Genomic DNA, 15642 nt, shown 5'->3' with positions numbered 1-15642 from the left:
GACTGGGACCTCAATCATTTTCACCTGGTGGATATGACAACTCCCACCCTCAGGGATCACCAACTCACCCTCTGAGTCTATCTCTCAGAACTTAGATTGCAATGTGTGAAGTATTTGTGCAATAACTCATGCAAACAGTGAAAACACCACAAAAGACTCCTCAACAGCTTAGAAACATAGAGAATTATTGTCTGAGTAAAACTACAAAAATATAATGGGTAAAAGTTGAGATATAGAATTTTGAAGAAATAAATGCATTCAAACGCTTAGAAGCAAGTAGTGCTAAAAAGGTGCTGGACCTGGGCCAAGTCAAAGTTTGGGCCAACCACGATGTAGTGTCGACCTACTACAGGACATACGAGGGCCCAGTGAACAAAGTAACTTTCCTGGTGGCAAGCAGCGAGATGTTTGATCTCCAGGCATTGAAGGCAATGTTTAAATTCCAAAGACTGGTGTCAGAGTCAAGAGGCATCAATCAATATGCCAGTTTCTGCCACTCAGTCGAGGGGATGCGTCGATCTCATCAAGCTGATGTGGTGGCGATACGCTGTCCAATGCATCAATCTCTGAACGCAAAGTACTTTTTCTGAAGCGATGCACCAATTTTTCTCCAGCTACTAAGTCAATGCCCCAGTTCTGCTACTCCCAGACAGGGGATGCGTTGAAATCTGTTGCAAGTACCTGGGTCACTTCCAGTGTCAGGCACAGGAGCAGGGTTGGAGACTTTGATTTCCCTGAGTATCAAGCAACAGGAGGCAAGCCAACAAGCTTTTGGAGATCACTTTGAAGAAGGCAGAGTCCAACTTTCCTTCAGGAGTGTCAGAGAGCAGCGTACCGCAGAGCAACAGGCATGAAAAAACCCCTCAAGATCAGAAGTCTGGTTGATTCCTTTGAGCAGCACAGCAGTTCTTCTGACAGAGTCCAGTTGTAGGTCCAGAAGTGTCTGATTTGTGTAGGTTAGGGAACCAGTACTTATACTAAAAAAAGCCTTTGAAGTGAAGTTGACATCAAAGGCTGGCCTCTGCAGTGCACACAATCCTTTTCAGCTCAGTCCTATCTGCCATGCTAACCCTGGAAGGGGGGGGCAAATCAGTGCTTTTTGCGTGGACAGGATTCTACCTATTGAAGTGAAAGTATGAGCCCCTCCCATTTCTCCCTGCCCAGGAAGACCCAACAGAATGCAGAAGAGTGCCCAGAATGCAGATAAGCCTCCCCTTCCTGTGGTTGTGACTGAGTAGAGGGAATGCACAAAGTGTAGCTGTCACCTAACCCAGACATGTTTTGGAGACAGACTACACAATACAGCTAAGAGCAAATAAATGTCTGCCTTCTAAAAGTGGCATTCCTAAAACCTCAGCAAAATGTAACAGCTTCCATCTGTGTAATCCTATAAACACTGATAAATATCTGCACAACCACAAACTGAGATACCACGCAAGGAAAGTGAGGGAGAATTAACCATTTTTCTTTCTTTCTGAAGGGCTCTGCAGAATTTAACTTTGTTATCCAAGGTAGCAGCAAGAAAGACTGGTTTAAGATTATTTGTCTTGAATTCTGTTGTTTAGGGATACTACAAAAATATTGGTTTGTTCTGTTTCCTGCAGTTTTGGGCACTTGGTTTAGGGATGCAAGGCTTAGAAACATGTTTAGGTGGGATCTAATTATTCTATACACTGTAGAGAATCCGGGAATATTAAAATCATATTTGATCTTTGACAGTGTTTAGTTTTGTACACCGACTCCCGAAATGGCTGGCTCATCAGAAGCTCGGCCAATACGTATTGTCACATTAACCCACAGGCACAAAACGAGTAAAATACTTTGACACATCAGTCCTCTTTTCTAATAAGCCTGTGTTGATAGAAGCAAAAACAATTGATGGACGGAATGTTGCACAATGGCAAAACATTCATCCCCAGTCACAGATCTGGGTTTAATCCATCATTATTTTGCTCCCCACACCACCCCAGTTCAGACATGGCCATATGCAAATCAGTCTTGACTCTGTGCCTCATGGGAACAGTCCAGTCTGAACTGCCAAGCCATGTCTTCCCTGGACCGGTATCAAGCATCCTAGGACCAGTTTCTGGCTATCAGCCATCATCATCCAGGATAGCTTGACTCCAGTGGCATGGAGAGGGCGGAACTCACGTCTGAGCATAACTGTGTTGATAGAATTGCTTATTAACAAGCCATGTTAGAGTAAACAAAATTGGTGCACAAGGCGAAAACTCACTACTTTACCACAGCTATAACAACTGCAAAAAACTCTACCAAGGAACAATTTCCCTCCATGAAGAAATTAGCCAAATGTCTGGAGATGGTAGATTTACCAATGAATCAGACTTTTTGTAACTCACTAGCCACGTTTTTTCAAGACAAAGTAAGTTCAGTATATAGTGGCTTCTCTCAACGGGTGTCCAAAGGGACAGTATCCTCTTTGGAGACCGGAACAAAAGCTAGGGAGGGAAGGGAATTGCCATCAGTTACTTCAGATATTGGTAACCCTCCTGAATTACCTGCATGTCCCCCTTTGTCTGTTGATGAGGTCACAGCTCTTCTGCTGTCTACTAAACCTGGCTTTCCACTGGACCATTCGTACGTAAAATTTTCCATCTATTTCCAGAAGCCTTTGCATCCCATTTGGCCTTTATTTTTAACCAAATGTTTCTTTCTTGTATATTTCCAACTCGTTGGAAACTGGCACCCATCCTTCCCCTCTGAAAGAAAGCAAACCTTGATATGTCAGATGGGAAACAACCTTTACAACGCAACTTTTACAACGCACTACCATTACAATGAAACGTTTACAACGCAACATCCATTACAACGCATGCCATTACAATGCAACCACTACAACGCATGACACTACAAAGCATACCACTACAACGCATGTCATTACAGCGCAGTCATTACAACGCATACCATTACAACGCACACCAATCACAACACATAGTACCCTTACACTATCCAACACTTACCCTACTGTTGCACCTACTGGAGTTAGAATAGTAATTTTTACCCCTACACTATCCAACACGTACCCTACTGTTGCACCCCCTGGAGTTAGAATAGTAATTTTTACCCCTACACTATCCAACACTTACCCTACTGTTGCACCCACCTGGAGTTAGAATAGTAATTTTTACCCCTACACTATCCAATACTTACCATACATGCAATGTAATGGTATGTGTTGTAATGGTAGGCGTTGTAAAGGTAGTATGTGTTGTAATGGAATGCGTTATAAAGGTAGTTTTAAAAAATTCGTTGTAATGGCATGCGTTGGAATGGAATGCGTTGTAATGAATGTTGCGTTGTAAAAAATGCGTTGTAAAGGTATGCGTTGTAAACGTGTGCGTTGTAACGTCATACATCCGGTCAGATCCTAGTAACTACCACCCTATCTCAAGGCACCCTCTTCCTGCAAACATGGCTGAAAAATCCATGAATGGTGTTTTATCTCATTATAGTGAAAAGCATTCCTTTTTGTATTCCACTCAGTTTGGCTTTAGGAAGTATCATGGCACTGAGTTGGCATTAATTTCAGCGTCTGAATTGATCGTGCAGACAGTTGACGTGGGAGGCAGTGCAGCACTAGTGCTGCTTGACCTCTCAGCCGCTTTTGATACTGTGAATCATCAAAAGTTGTTGGAAATCTTAGATAGGATCAGGATTAAAGGAAAAGCATTTGCTTTGCTCGATTCATTCCTGGTGAGTGGGAACAGTTTGTGGCCCTTTCAGATTTTAAGCCACCTAACTTCACATTGCCCTGTGGAGTACCCAGGGCTCTTCGTTGAACCCTACTCTTTTTAATATTGATGTTGCTCCATTGGCAAGGCTTATTTGATCTTTGGGCTCCTCTGCTATCTCCTATGCCAATGACCCCCAGATTGTGGTGTCTGTAACAGGTACACCATCAGACACAGTAGCACAGTTCCACCCCTGTCTCCATCAAGTGGGGGACTGGATGGCAGCAAACTGTCTAAAATTGTATTCTGGGAAAACCGAGGTTCTGCTTTTTGGTGGCCATACAAATTTTTGGTCTCCTGCACTGTGGCCCGCCAAGCTGGGTTCTTTACCTAATCCAGTGAATAAAGAACTTCGGAATCATGTTTGACTCTAGGCTTTATTTTGAGGGACATGTGAACCAGGTTACCTCAACATCCTTCTACACTCTAAAATTACTTAAAAGGATTCTTCCTTTTATTCCGGCAATCTATGGAAATTATTGGTTTTGGCTCTTGTTTTATCCAAGGCCGACTACTGTAATGGCCTTTTTATCAAACTCTGGAAAGAATGTCTGACAAAGTTACAGATTGTTTAAAACGCAGCAGCACGTCTACTGTTGAACATCCTGAAACACAATTCTGTCTCTGTGACACTTAAAGAGCTACACTGGCTGCCGGTGAAGAGAGGGATCGAATTGAAGGCCCTCTACATTGCTTTTAAAGCTATTCATGACATAGGACCTGCTTTTTTTAACAGAATTTGTAGCCCACATCCCGGTTTGTCATCTCCGCTCAGCCTATGCTCAAACCTGGGAGTTCCAGGTTAAAAAAATGCTCTTGGGGAGGAAGAAGCTTCCTGGTCGGTACTACCCGACTATGGAACTCGCTTCCATTACGGATAATGGAAGAAACCCATATGTTGGCCTTTAGAAAGGCGCTAAAAATGTGGCTTTTTAATCTCTGATGTGGTAAAACCTGTCTGGTATCTTTAGGTCTGATGAGCTAGCGCCTTGACACCCTCGGTTGAATGTTTGCGCTTTATACCTTTCTTTTTCATTTCATTTCATAAATACCGCAAGCTTTAAACATTCAATGCAAGATGTAGTGACAGGTATCTATGAAAAGAGTGCTGTCACCATGCAAATGGGATAATGATGAAAACATGACGGAAGACTTTCCATCTACCTACAAATTTCGTAGCAAAGTGTTCTATTGTTATAAGTGATACCTTCAGCAAAACTTGACTTTTTACCCAACTGCACATTACTGCTATGGACTTTGATCGCATAGTTACAATATTAGCAGAAAAATGTCAGTTTCAAGAATACAACATGATGTCTTTTTTAATTGGTACAAATTGACTTAAAGTCAAACATCTGGTATGGGGACACTTGATACATGTGAAAGTCCACACAGCAGCACCACCTTCTTACAAACAGTGGAGAGTATGAATAAAGCCTCAAACTTTAGGTGCCTTAGAATGCAGGGCAGCACATTAATGTGGTGTAATTGACAAAAAGGTCTCATGAGGTACGAGGCTGGTGACAGAATTGACCACCCCACCAAGGTCATAATATTCAGTAAGGAGTAGGTGAATGGCCCCCAATTGTGTCCAAGGAATTTGTTTATTAAAACCAGTGAATATAGCACTTCATGCTCGTTAAATCCGTTAATAGTCCTCTAAACCAAACAGAGTCCTGACAAGTGATTGTGAGTTGAAAGAAGGAGTGCAATTCTTAGGATTTCTATGTTTAAAACAGTCTAACATAAGTCCTCTAGACACACTGCTAATGGAAAGACACTGTCTACCACACATTACTGCTCCTTTAAATTAAGCATATGCTTTAGAACAATCACTACAAAAAATAACATGTTTTATAAATACTGGAAAAAAACACTATTTTATCTATTTTGGGGGGTTAGGCCGCTGAATAAACACTGAGAAGCACTGAATTCAAAAGGTTTGAGAAACACTGAGAAAGTACCACTTAAATGCTGTGGTAAATAAATAAATAATACCTCTATTTTTGACTAGATATACAATAACAGATAGCTCAATAAATAAGAGTCAAGATTCGAGGTAGTAGGAGTTTGCAGGTTTAATACAGCATAAAGGACAGGAACAGGACAACCTGCACGGGAATAGGATGGCAGCGCTGCACGGGGCAGGGACAAAGGAATGGCTAGCAACTTTTAATAACAGTGCACAAGCATATATAGTTAAACAAAATACATGGTATTCAATACAATAGGCGTAACAGTGGGCAGGGCCTGTAGCAGTCGCGAAAGATAAGGCAGAAAGTAGGTGTAACAAGAGGCGTGAACAGGGCGTATACATAGACATGTGATGTAAACGTAACGGAATATGTCACAAATGGGGCGGAAACATGGAGGGGGCTACCGAAGGAGCCGGGACCTCTAACCTAGTGGTGCGCGCAAGCTGGCAATGACGTGTTACTAGGGAGAAGCTGGGGGCTATGACTTCTGAGCGAGAAGGAGAGACGAAAGTCTGGAGAGTCAGAGCGACATGTACCTAAACACTATCTGGTATCTGATGTTTAGAGAACATGTTGATAGAATCCAAAAGTTATCAGGGTAAAGGCTAACAGACACTAAGACTGGTGCATGCATTATTCTACATGTAGTGTGTGTTGAGGAATATTAAATGACCATTAATACAGTATTTCTCTTACATGGAGACGTAAAGGCTAGACGATGACTGAAACTATTGATGCGATTCAGTAGCTTAGGAATGCAGAGAAGGAGGGCTGGACTGATAACTAGAATCATAACATACTCTTGGCAGACTGGCAAGCAGAGCCAGACCGAGCCGGGCACTGTGAAGCAGGAAGTAAGTGAAGGGTCAGGGATACAGGTGGGGGCTGTATCGCTTCTCGGAGAGGGTTCAGGAGACTGGAGCTGAATCTGAGTCCGGGCCCTTTTGAGGCCTAGAAACGGGGATTTTACAATGAAATAACGTGCACACTGAGAAACGTGGCAACGTAGCTTTACATAGGCCTAATACTCGTAGCTTTCACGAGAACTGGAAACTGGCATACTAGAGATGGACACAACTGTAATTGATCGTGGGGAATACATATGCATATTAATCATGCACATACAACATAAGATGGGGGACACGTAGGGACACAGAACATGGCAAAATTTTACTTTTCCACATTCCCTCCTTGTCACTACGTTTCCATCAGGAAACATCGATATTCATGATACCATCTATCATTTCATACAGTATCATTTGCTCGTCTCGAAATTTCTTGGAACGGGATCTAGGACGGGACTTGGGACTAGGAATACAAGAGGTAGCACAAATGCCGCAAATCGCAGGGCCACATTGTATACAGAGGCAGCAACTGAATATGATCGTTACTGCAATACCTAGAAAGGACAATACTTTCCATCCCCAGGCAGAAATTATACTCCAGAACCAACCGGACCATGTCCAGGTGCCTGGATTCTGGTGTAACTGATGGGCAATTTTATGAAGTCTGGTTATAGCTGAATAAACAGACGGCGCGTTATTAGGAATGAAAATGCAGCAACTAGATCCGATGACTCTACATGCTCCTCCTCTATCGGCCAGTATGACGTCAAGAACGAGACGATTTTGGAGCACGACAAATCTCATAGCAGATTGCTCTTCGGTTAAGTTACCTAGAGCAGAGGCAGTCTCATTCACTACTGCTTCAAGGGTTCTGGTTAATCTACGTATTAACTTACTATTCTGGATAGGTCCTATAAAGAAGAAGAGTCCTTTATTGAAATCTGTATACTGTTCTAGAGCAGTTTCAGTTTGATCGACAATTGGGGACTCGATCTCCCTTCTATGTCTAATGTGTACTAGATGTGTGTTTCTGTGATAATCGGACGGGGCTAGGAAAACTGGTGGCAGTAGGAAGGCAATGTAACAGGTTCCCTCCCAATCGAGGGGCAGACGAACATATGCGGTCTGACCACAAACAAAATAAGAATGACGTGAAGCTTTGAAAATAGATTTCCCACTGTCACTATACTTGACAATAGTAGTACAATCACTGTGTCCTACATGGACGGAACCATTATTTCTGACACATAATTCGCCTTTGACTGGTAGTACTGAAATAGCAGGTAAGTCTGGAGTAGGATCAGACTGAACATTCAGGACCATAAAATTCGAAGAATAATTACCCAAATTATAAACTTCATTTTCTAGATCTAACCCTGTTCTGTGGGGAAGACCTTGCTTGTCTGGAAAACATGTACTGTTCAGAAGGGACATATCAGTTGAGGATGACGTTAACGTGGACCATGCTCCACATGAACCATTATGTGAAAACGGATAAGGAAAGAGTGGCAGAACTCCCTTCGGTGTCTGGAAAGGGGGGAGTCGACCACACACCCAACAATTAGTGGCATTGCTGGTCTGGTGTGAATAATGCAACATACGGATAAAGGTATTGTTGCGCATAGCAAGACGATAAGATAGTTCGTGAGGAGGCAGATCACTAAATGTGTGCTCTACTGTAGCATTAGAAAACATATTTACATGAGAAATTGGAAAACATAAATGAAATGCATAACTCGTGCAGGTAACCATTAAGCTTAAAAACAATATAAAACTTAGAAAAATGATACATCGGATAGAGTTTTGACTAACTCTCTCACTATGGGGGTCTATCTCATACATGTCAGATACCTGTCTAACCGTTTCACCTAGGGGAGGACTTAGACAATTAAACTGGCTGACTTATTTTACTAGACCGTAGCTTACTTTTATACTCCTGCTGCGGAGTTTTCTCTAACAGGGAGGGCTTGATATCAATGTCATTTGCGGGATAGTCCTTAAGAATAGTATCTTGGCAGTCTTTAAAATCTTGACAATCCTTGGAAATGTTCTTGGAAACAGTTTTTAGTCCGTGAAATTTCTTGACGTGTGACAGGTGCACCCACCCCTTCCTGCCTTCCAACTTGACGGCAGTACGGGTGGTTAGAAGGACTAACTCCGGCTCCTTCCAGCGAGGCTCCAGCGGACTTGAACGATCAAAATTGCGGACGAGGACCAGGGTGCCGGGAAGGATCTCGTGTGGCTTGACTTCAGTATTGTCGGGAAATGCAGCGGCAACCTGTGAACGACAAGAGCGTAGGGCAGACATCAAGGAAGCTAGGTAATCTGTCAGCATATTACTGGAAACATCTGTAATACTTCGGGGTCTAGGTGTACCCCACATATTCGGGGGGCGGCCGAATACGACCTCATAAGGGGACAGACCTGATCTGGAGTGTGCGACCATGCGCATATAAAACAAAGCGACTGGCAGAGCAACTAACCAGTCTACACCTTTTTCTTGACAGATTTTGGCAATGCGGATTTTCAAGGTTTGATTATGTCTCTCTACGAGACCGGCTGCTTCTGGATGGCGTACACAATGGAACTTCCACTGGTACCCTAACAAAAGGGAAACGTGCTTCATTAGTTCAGATGAGAATGGCTGGCCGTTATCAGAATACACGACCCTAGGGAGTCCATAACGGGGGAAGAATTCACGAACCAACTGCTTGGCAGTGGTTGCGGCTGTGTAATCTGGGACTGGATATGCTTCTGTCCACCTGGACAAAGCGCATACAACTACAAGGACATACTTGAAACCTCGACATCGCTCCATCTGAATATAATCCATCTGGAGGACTTCAAAAGGGTGGTCAGGAGGTTGGAATCCACCTTGTTCCACTGGGACACTTTTACCTGGATTGAACTGGCAACATATCATACAGGTACGGACTTTCTGCTTGGCTGCAGCTCGTAAATGCTTGTTAAACCAAATGTTCTGGATACTGTCTAACATGGCTTTTTCTCCTAAGTGTGCTGGACTATGTGCGGTATTGATAATGACTTGAACCATTGAGTCGGGGAGAAACCATGTGGCTTTTCCCCTCGTCAACCATCCCTGATCTGTCTGGACCCCTCCTTGTTCGGACCATTTCTTAATTTCTTCAGGAGTAGCATGTGACTGGATATCTATGACATCTTGAGTAGGGTCCTTAACTGTCATACAAGTAGTCTGTTCGAGAGTGGATGTCGGTGTCTTGTTAACTGGTATGTCTGGAGTCTGTGCTGTAAGCTTGGCTGTTCGATCTGCTAGATCATTACCTTGGGAAATAATGTCAGTAACTTTCGTATGTGCCTTGCACTTCATGATAGCGATAGATGTCGGTAAATGTATTGCATCTAACAGAGCTTGAATAAGGAGACCATGCTGAATCTTGGTTCCATGAGAAGTCATGAAACCTCTCTCCTGCCAGAGCACTCCGAAGTCGTGTACAACTCCGAATGCGTAGCGTGAATCTGTGTAAATATTAACTTTCAGGTTCTTGGCGTGTATGCAGGCTTGAGTCAGAGCAACTAGCTCTGCTGCTTGAGCAGACAGGGTGTCAATACGGTGTGTTTCAATAACTTCAGTGTCAGTAGTCACTGCATACGCGGCTACTAGTTCTCCTGTACTCGTTCTCATACATGAACCATCCACATAAAGTGTCAGGTCGGGGTCTGGTAATGGAATATCTGTCAGGTCTTGTCTCGGCTTAGTCATAGTGTTAACAACTTCCACACAATCATGCATGGCAGGATTTGAAGTAACTGACGGTAACAGTGTAGCAGGATTTAGAACGTTGCAGCGTCTGATTTCTATGTGTGGCTGGAACAGTGTCAGTTCATAACCTGTTAAACGTGCAATTGTCAAGTGCTGAGTCTGTGTTCGGTTTAAAAGAACTTCCACGGAGTGTGGAACTTGTACTGTCAGGGAATGTCCTAATACTATGGAATCACTTTGTCTAATAGCTAGTGCTGTGGCTGCAACTGACTTGAGGCACGCAGGCAGAGCCTGGGCTACTGGATCTAGTGTGCTCGAAAAATAAGCACAGGGCTTGTATTGTCCTGCTTGATCTTGTGTGAGAACAGATAATGCTGTACCTTCGCGTTCTGTGACAAAAAGCGTAAAAGGCTTACTGTAGTTCGGTGTTGCTAGAACAGGAGCTTGGCATAAAGCTTTCTTTAACTCATTGAAACTAAGTGTATGTTCAGATGTCCAAGGGAGGACAGTCGATACGGCTGCCTCCTGTGTCGTTAACTGTATCAGTGGCTTGGCTAGAAATGCATACTGAGGAATCCATTGTCTGCAATAAGAAGTAAGGCCGATAAAAGCACGTACCTCCTTCTGTGTCTTGGGCTGAGGAAGACTCGCTATTAACTGGATACGGTCGGGTGTCAACTGCCTACCCCACTTGGACAGTAAGTGGCCTAAGTAGATCACTTGCTGGACACAGAATTGAAGTTTTGAAGGGGACACCTTGTGCCCCATCTCGGCTAGGAAATACAGAACTGTGAGTGATGCTCGCTCACAAGCACGTTCAGAACGGGCTGTGATCAGTAGATCATCGACATACTGGAGCAGGGCAGTGTCAGTTGGCATGTGAATATTGTCTAGTTGTCTCTTAAGTGCTTGACTGTAAATACTAGGACTTTCTGTGAAACCTTGAGGAGCTCGTGCGAATTTATAGCTCCTTCCATTTAAACAGAATCCGAAAAGGTACTGGCTGTCTGGATGAATGGGGACACTGAAAAATGCATTCTTGAGGTCGATTACGGTAAAGAATATTGCCTCAGGATCAATAGCTGTCAATAGAGATGAGATATCTGGAACAACTGGGTACTGGGGAATGATACATTTATTGAGTTCTCGAAGGTCAATCACTAATCGATATACTGGGGGTGCATTTGGATCAGTACGTTTCATGACTGGAATGATAGGAGAATTACATACATTGGAGTCAGTTTCTACAACTACTCCTTGAGCAATGAGCTCGTCAATAATTTTGGATAAGGCTGCTACAGCCTCAGGTGGCAATCTGTACTGTCTGATTCGTGGTAACACTACACCTTGCTTGAGAGTCACACGATGGGGTGTGATTTGCATGAAACCAACATCAGTTGGACCTTGCGCCCATAGATGCTGCGGGACATTAGACAATCTCGGATCAAAATCTCGTAGAACATAGTGACCCTTAAAGTCACGTAAAAACAAACGTATTCCCTCTGGGGAACAACAAATAACTGCACCTAATTCTTTCAGTGTCTTAATGCCTAACAAATTTTCTGGACATGACTTCGTAAGCAATAGATCAGTAGTTCGGGACAATGGACCAACTTCTAAAGTAACTGGCTTTGATATCTCGTTTACAATAGGCTTTCCTGAAAATCCAAGGGAAACATTTCTAGAGCCTGAGAGCGGAGCCCCTGGAACCTCGTCGTGACTAATGGTAGTCCTACTTGCCCCTGTATCAATCAGAAACTTTCTGTCTTTCCCTAATACTTGACTGTGAACATAGGGACCTTCTTGATCTACAGGAATCTCGATGAGAGGCAAGCCTACCTCCCTCTCTAGGCTGTTTCATGAATACGCTTGATACTCTGGATACTCGGATTGTGCATACTGGTACATCTGCTGTGTAACATGCTGTGTTGCAGCTATAGGCTGCGGTGCTGGAACTGTCTGTTGTGCATTCTGCGGTGACTGAGAAGTCTGTGAAACTTGTTCTTGTCTAGGCGGACGTGGTCTTTCTTTAGTTTTACCAGTGGCTATATTATGTTTCAGAACTGCACACTCGTTTATAAAATGACCTGGTTGTTTACAATAATTGCATGTCCCTTTAACGGGAGTTGCAGGATGACTGGCTTGATTCGGACCCCTCTTCTGACTGTCTTGAGGAACAGATTGTGCAACTAGTACTTTCATTTTCGTGTCTTTCATACATCTTCTCTCGTGTTCTTGCTCTTCTCTGATTCTATTCTGGTGATACTGGAGCATCTGTAACATCTGGGACGGAGTACTAGCTTGCCATGTACTTTCGACTTTCAAAACTCTATTCTTAACTTGTGGACTTGAATTCTCGACTAATTTAGTAACAAAAAGATGAGGGTATGACTCGCTACTCGTCTTCAAACCACTGTTTATTATAAAACATTTCTCAAATCTGGAATAAAAATCACTAGTGTCTTCGTCTTGTTTCTGTTTACAGGCTGAGATTGCATCCCAGTCTTCCTTTTTAGTGGCTAATAATCTAGGCAAAACTTGTATTAATAATTCTGGTAATTCTTTACATTTGTCTCCAAGACCGGTACCTGGTACACGTATCTTATCTTCAGCTTCTAGAGCTGTCCAATCGATCTTTTTCTCTCCCACCTCCCAATCTTTTTCCTTGAGTTTTTCGTATATGCCCGCAGGCAACAGGACTTTTAACATTTTAATAATATCTGGATACGTGTATTCTCCCATACGGAGCATGTCTTTTAATTCTCGGTGGAACCCTGCTGGATCTTTGTCGTGACAGGGAATTAATTTCTTCATTTCTAAGAGTTCCATCTTGGTAACTGGGGTGTAAACAAATACTCGTTGCATTTCACCACCCGCTGTCCTAACTGGGTGTACTTCTCGTAACGGATGCTGTCTATCTATATAAAACGGTTTACTTTCTGGAGGTGAGACATGAACAAAATGCGGATTTAGGAACGTTCTATATTTGTGGCGCTGTTCTAGAATGACACTAATTAAATCGGTGCCTAAACCTTTCCATCTATACTGGAGTAACTCGTTCAGGACATCATGTAACGGACCTGGATCAGAAGGTTGACCCTCATACAGAGTAATGAGGTGTTGGATCATATACATACCCACCAGTCGCTGCTCGGCTGGGGGCAGTTTCAGAAACATTTGTGCCACTATTTCGTCTGGAAAAGTGGTAGAATCAGTAATCCATCAACTCACTATAACCGATTCGTGATTTCAGAATGTGATCGGTAGCTTGAAATACTTGTTCTAGAGAACCTTGTTCTGGTGCTGGAAGAGGAACAGTTTTCTTGTGTTCTAGGCGTAAATGTCGGTCTGGAAATCTAGATTTACCTACATACGCTATTCTGGCGGTGTTCTCGTCGTCTACCTCTTCAGTAGGAGAGTCATTTTCTTTCTCGCTTCCTAGAGCTTTTTTGCGTTGTTCGTGTAACCTTATTATTTCTTTACGTATTTTCTTGTACATACTCTCTATACTATTGAGTGTCTTGTGCTTACCCTCGGCTATATTATCACTCCACTTTGTCAGAATTTTCATTTCGGTCGGATCTTTAGTCGGGGAATCTTGTTCCCTAATTAAACAATTGATCAGAAACTTTAACAGCATGAACTGGATCTCAGATTTTCTGTGAGACATGACTTCACCAATACTTTCTGGATCTTGTCCTGTACGAATGAAACGATACATTCTGTCTAGATCTTCTTTCATATTCGGTAGGGTGTCCAAATACTCGGTCACCCGTCTTACACGTAATGAATATATAACCATACTATCATCACCTGGGACCGGATCATAACGGCATTCGGTAAGAGCTCGTCTGATATCTGCAACAGACTGATGTTTGGGCGTGCGCTGTAACGCACGTTCATGTAACTCGACTGACGTTACACGTTTGTGTGGCGGCGGGGTTCCCGGAGGACCTCCTCCCGCGACCCCTAAACTGGAATCGTCGACTGATACTCTTCGTGCTGGCAGAGTGGCCAGTGTAGCGGGTACTTGTAATGTAGGCTGGACCGGGGGTACCGTAACAGGTGCTGTAACAGGTGCCCCGGTGACTGGAGGAGCAGGATTTACATTATTTACAGGAGCTGGCGGAACAGGATTTGCATATTCTGGGACTGTGTCGTCCAAATAGGACGAGAGAAAAATATCAGCTGCGGTCGGTTTGTGACGTAGCTTGGTCGGAACTAAGGGTGGCGGAAAATTACTGGATGCCTCCGGGGTTGCTTTTGGCAAGCCCTCGGCAAGAAGAGGATACATACCCTTAATGAGGGCATTCCTCTGTCTGTCTGACTGTTCGGTTTTAACTCGTTCACCTATTTCGATTAATTCCCTTTCTTGGGCTCTTTCTAAGGATTCTCTACTTAATTCTGACTTTCTGATTTCTTTTTCGGTTCTTTTATGAGATTCTTTGCGCCATAACTCGATGGCATCTTTCTGTGACTGTCTGGCTTTCTTTTTCCATAATACTTCTTCTACTCGCATGATGCACTCGGCATCCCATGTACCCGATACGGGCCATCTATACTTTTCTTCTAACTGTTTGGTGTACTCCACCCACAAATCTAGATATAATATGGCACTTATGCCATGCTTTTGATACATAAAATGACCTGGACTGTCCCTAGGCGGGACAGGAACTGCTTCTTCTAACAGACCTTTTCTAGTTCTTAACTGACGTAACTTTGAAAACAATGGCATGACTGGGCTGGAGTCTAGACACAATTACAATACACAATGAACACGATAATTACTGAAGGTACACCACTTTCATACCACGACATTGAAATACATGAATGACATTTAAAATAACAGTTCGGACAAAATACTACCTGGAATACTGGAAACAGAATACATGAATTTCTCGAGAACAGAACGGACTAGAACAGAAACGAGATGCACTGCTAAAACAGTACGAAACTTACCGGTCTCATAAAGAGACACGTCAGGACCCGCATCCACCTAAGTGGACACTTCGTGTTGGATCTGTGTACCCAAACCCACGGACCAGAGACAATGCAATTGACCCTGTCTAGATACTACCCCAGCAACGGTACTCACTGGGCAGCAAGAACGGAAGGCCTCGGACTGGACTGGACTGCTACGACGACGGACGGACGAACTTCGGACTTCAGTTACAGGTGGGCCTCCGGATACCTCGGACCTTGGACTCTCGGCTTGGGCTCTGGTCGGGACTCGCCGCGTTCCTCCACCGCCTCGTCTGGACGCTGGACCGCAACCTCCGTCTCCTCCGTGGGCCTGAGGGATACTTGAAGCAGAAATATCTGCACGT

General features: G+C 43.6%; 1 protein-coding gene across 2 annotated transcripts in view; it reads left to right on the top strand.

The window, feature by feature from the left end:
- The window catches only part of LOC144823936 (sperm-specific sodium:proton exchanger-like), an 8804346-nt gene that overhangs the window by 6468347 nt on the left and 2320357 nt on the right, over positions 1-15642 (top strand). The window lies entirely within an intron of this gene.

This window comes from Lissotriton helveticus, chromosome 3_1 (genome assembly GCF_964261635.1).
Source record: "Lissotriton helveticus chromosome 3_1, aLisHel1.1, whole genome shotgun sequence".
Lineage (NCBI taxonomy): Eukaryota > Metazoa > Chordata > Amphibia > Caudata > Salamandridae > Lissotriton > Lissotriton helveticus.
Note: the sequence above shows the minus strand (reverse complement) of the source record. Positions and strands in the feature narration are given on the sequence as shown.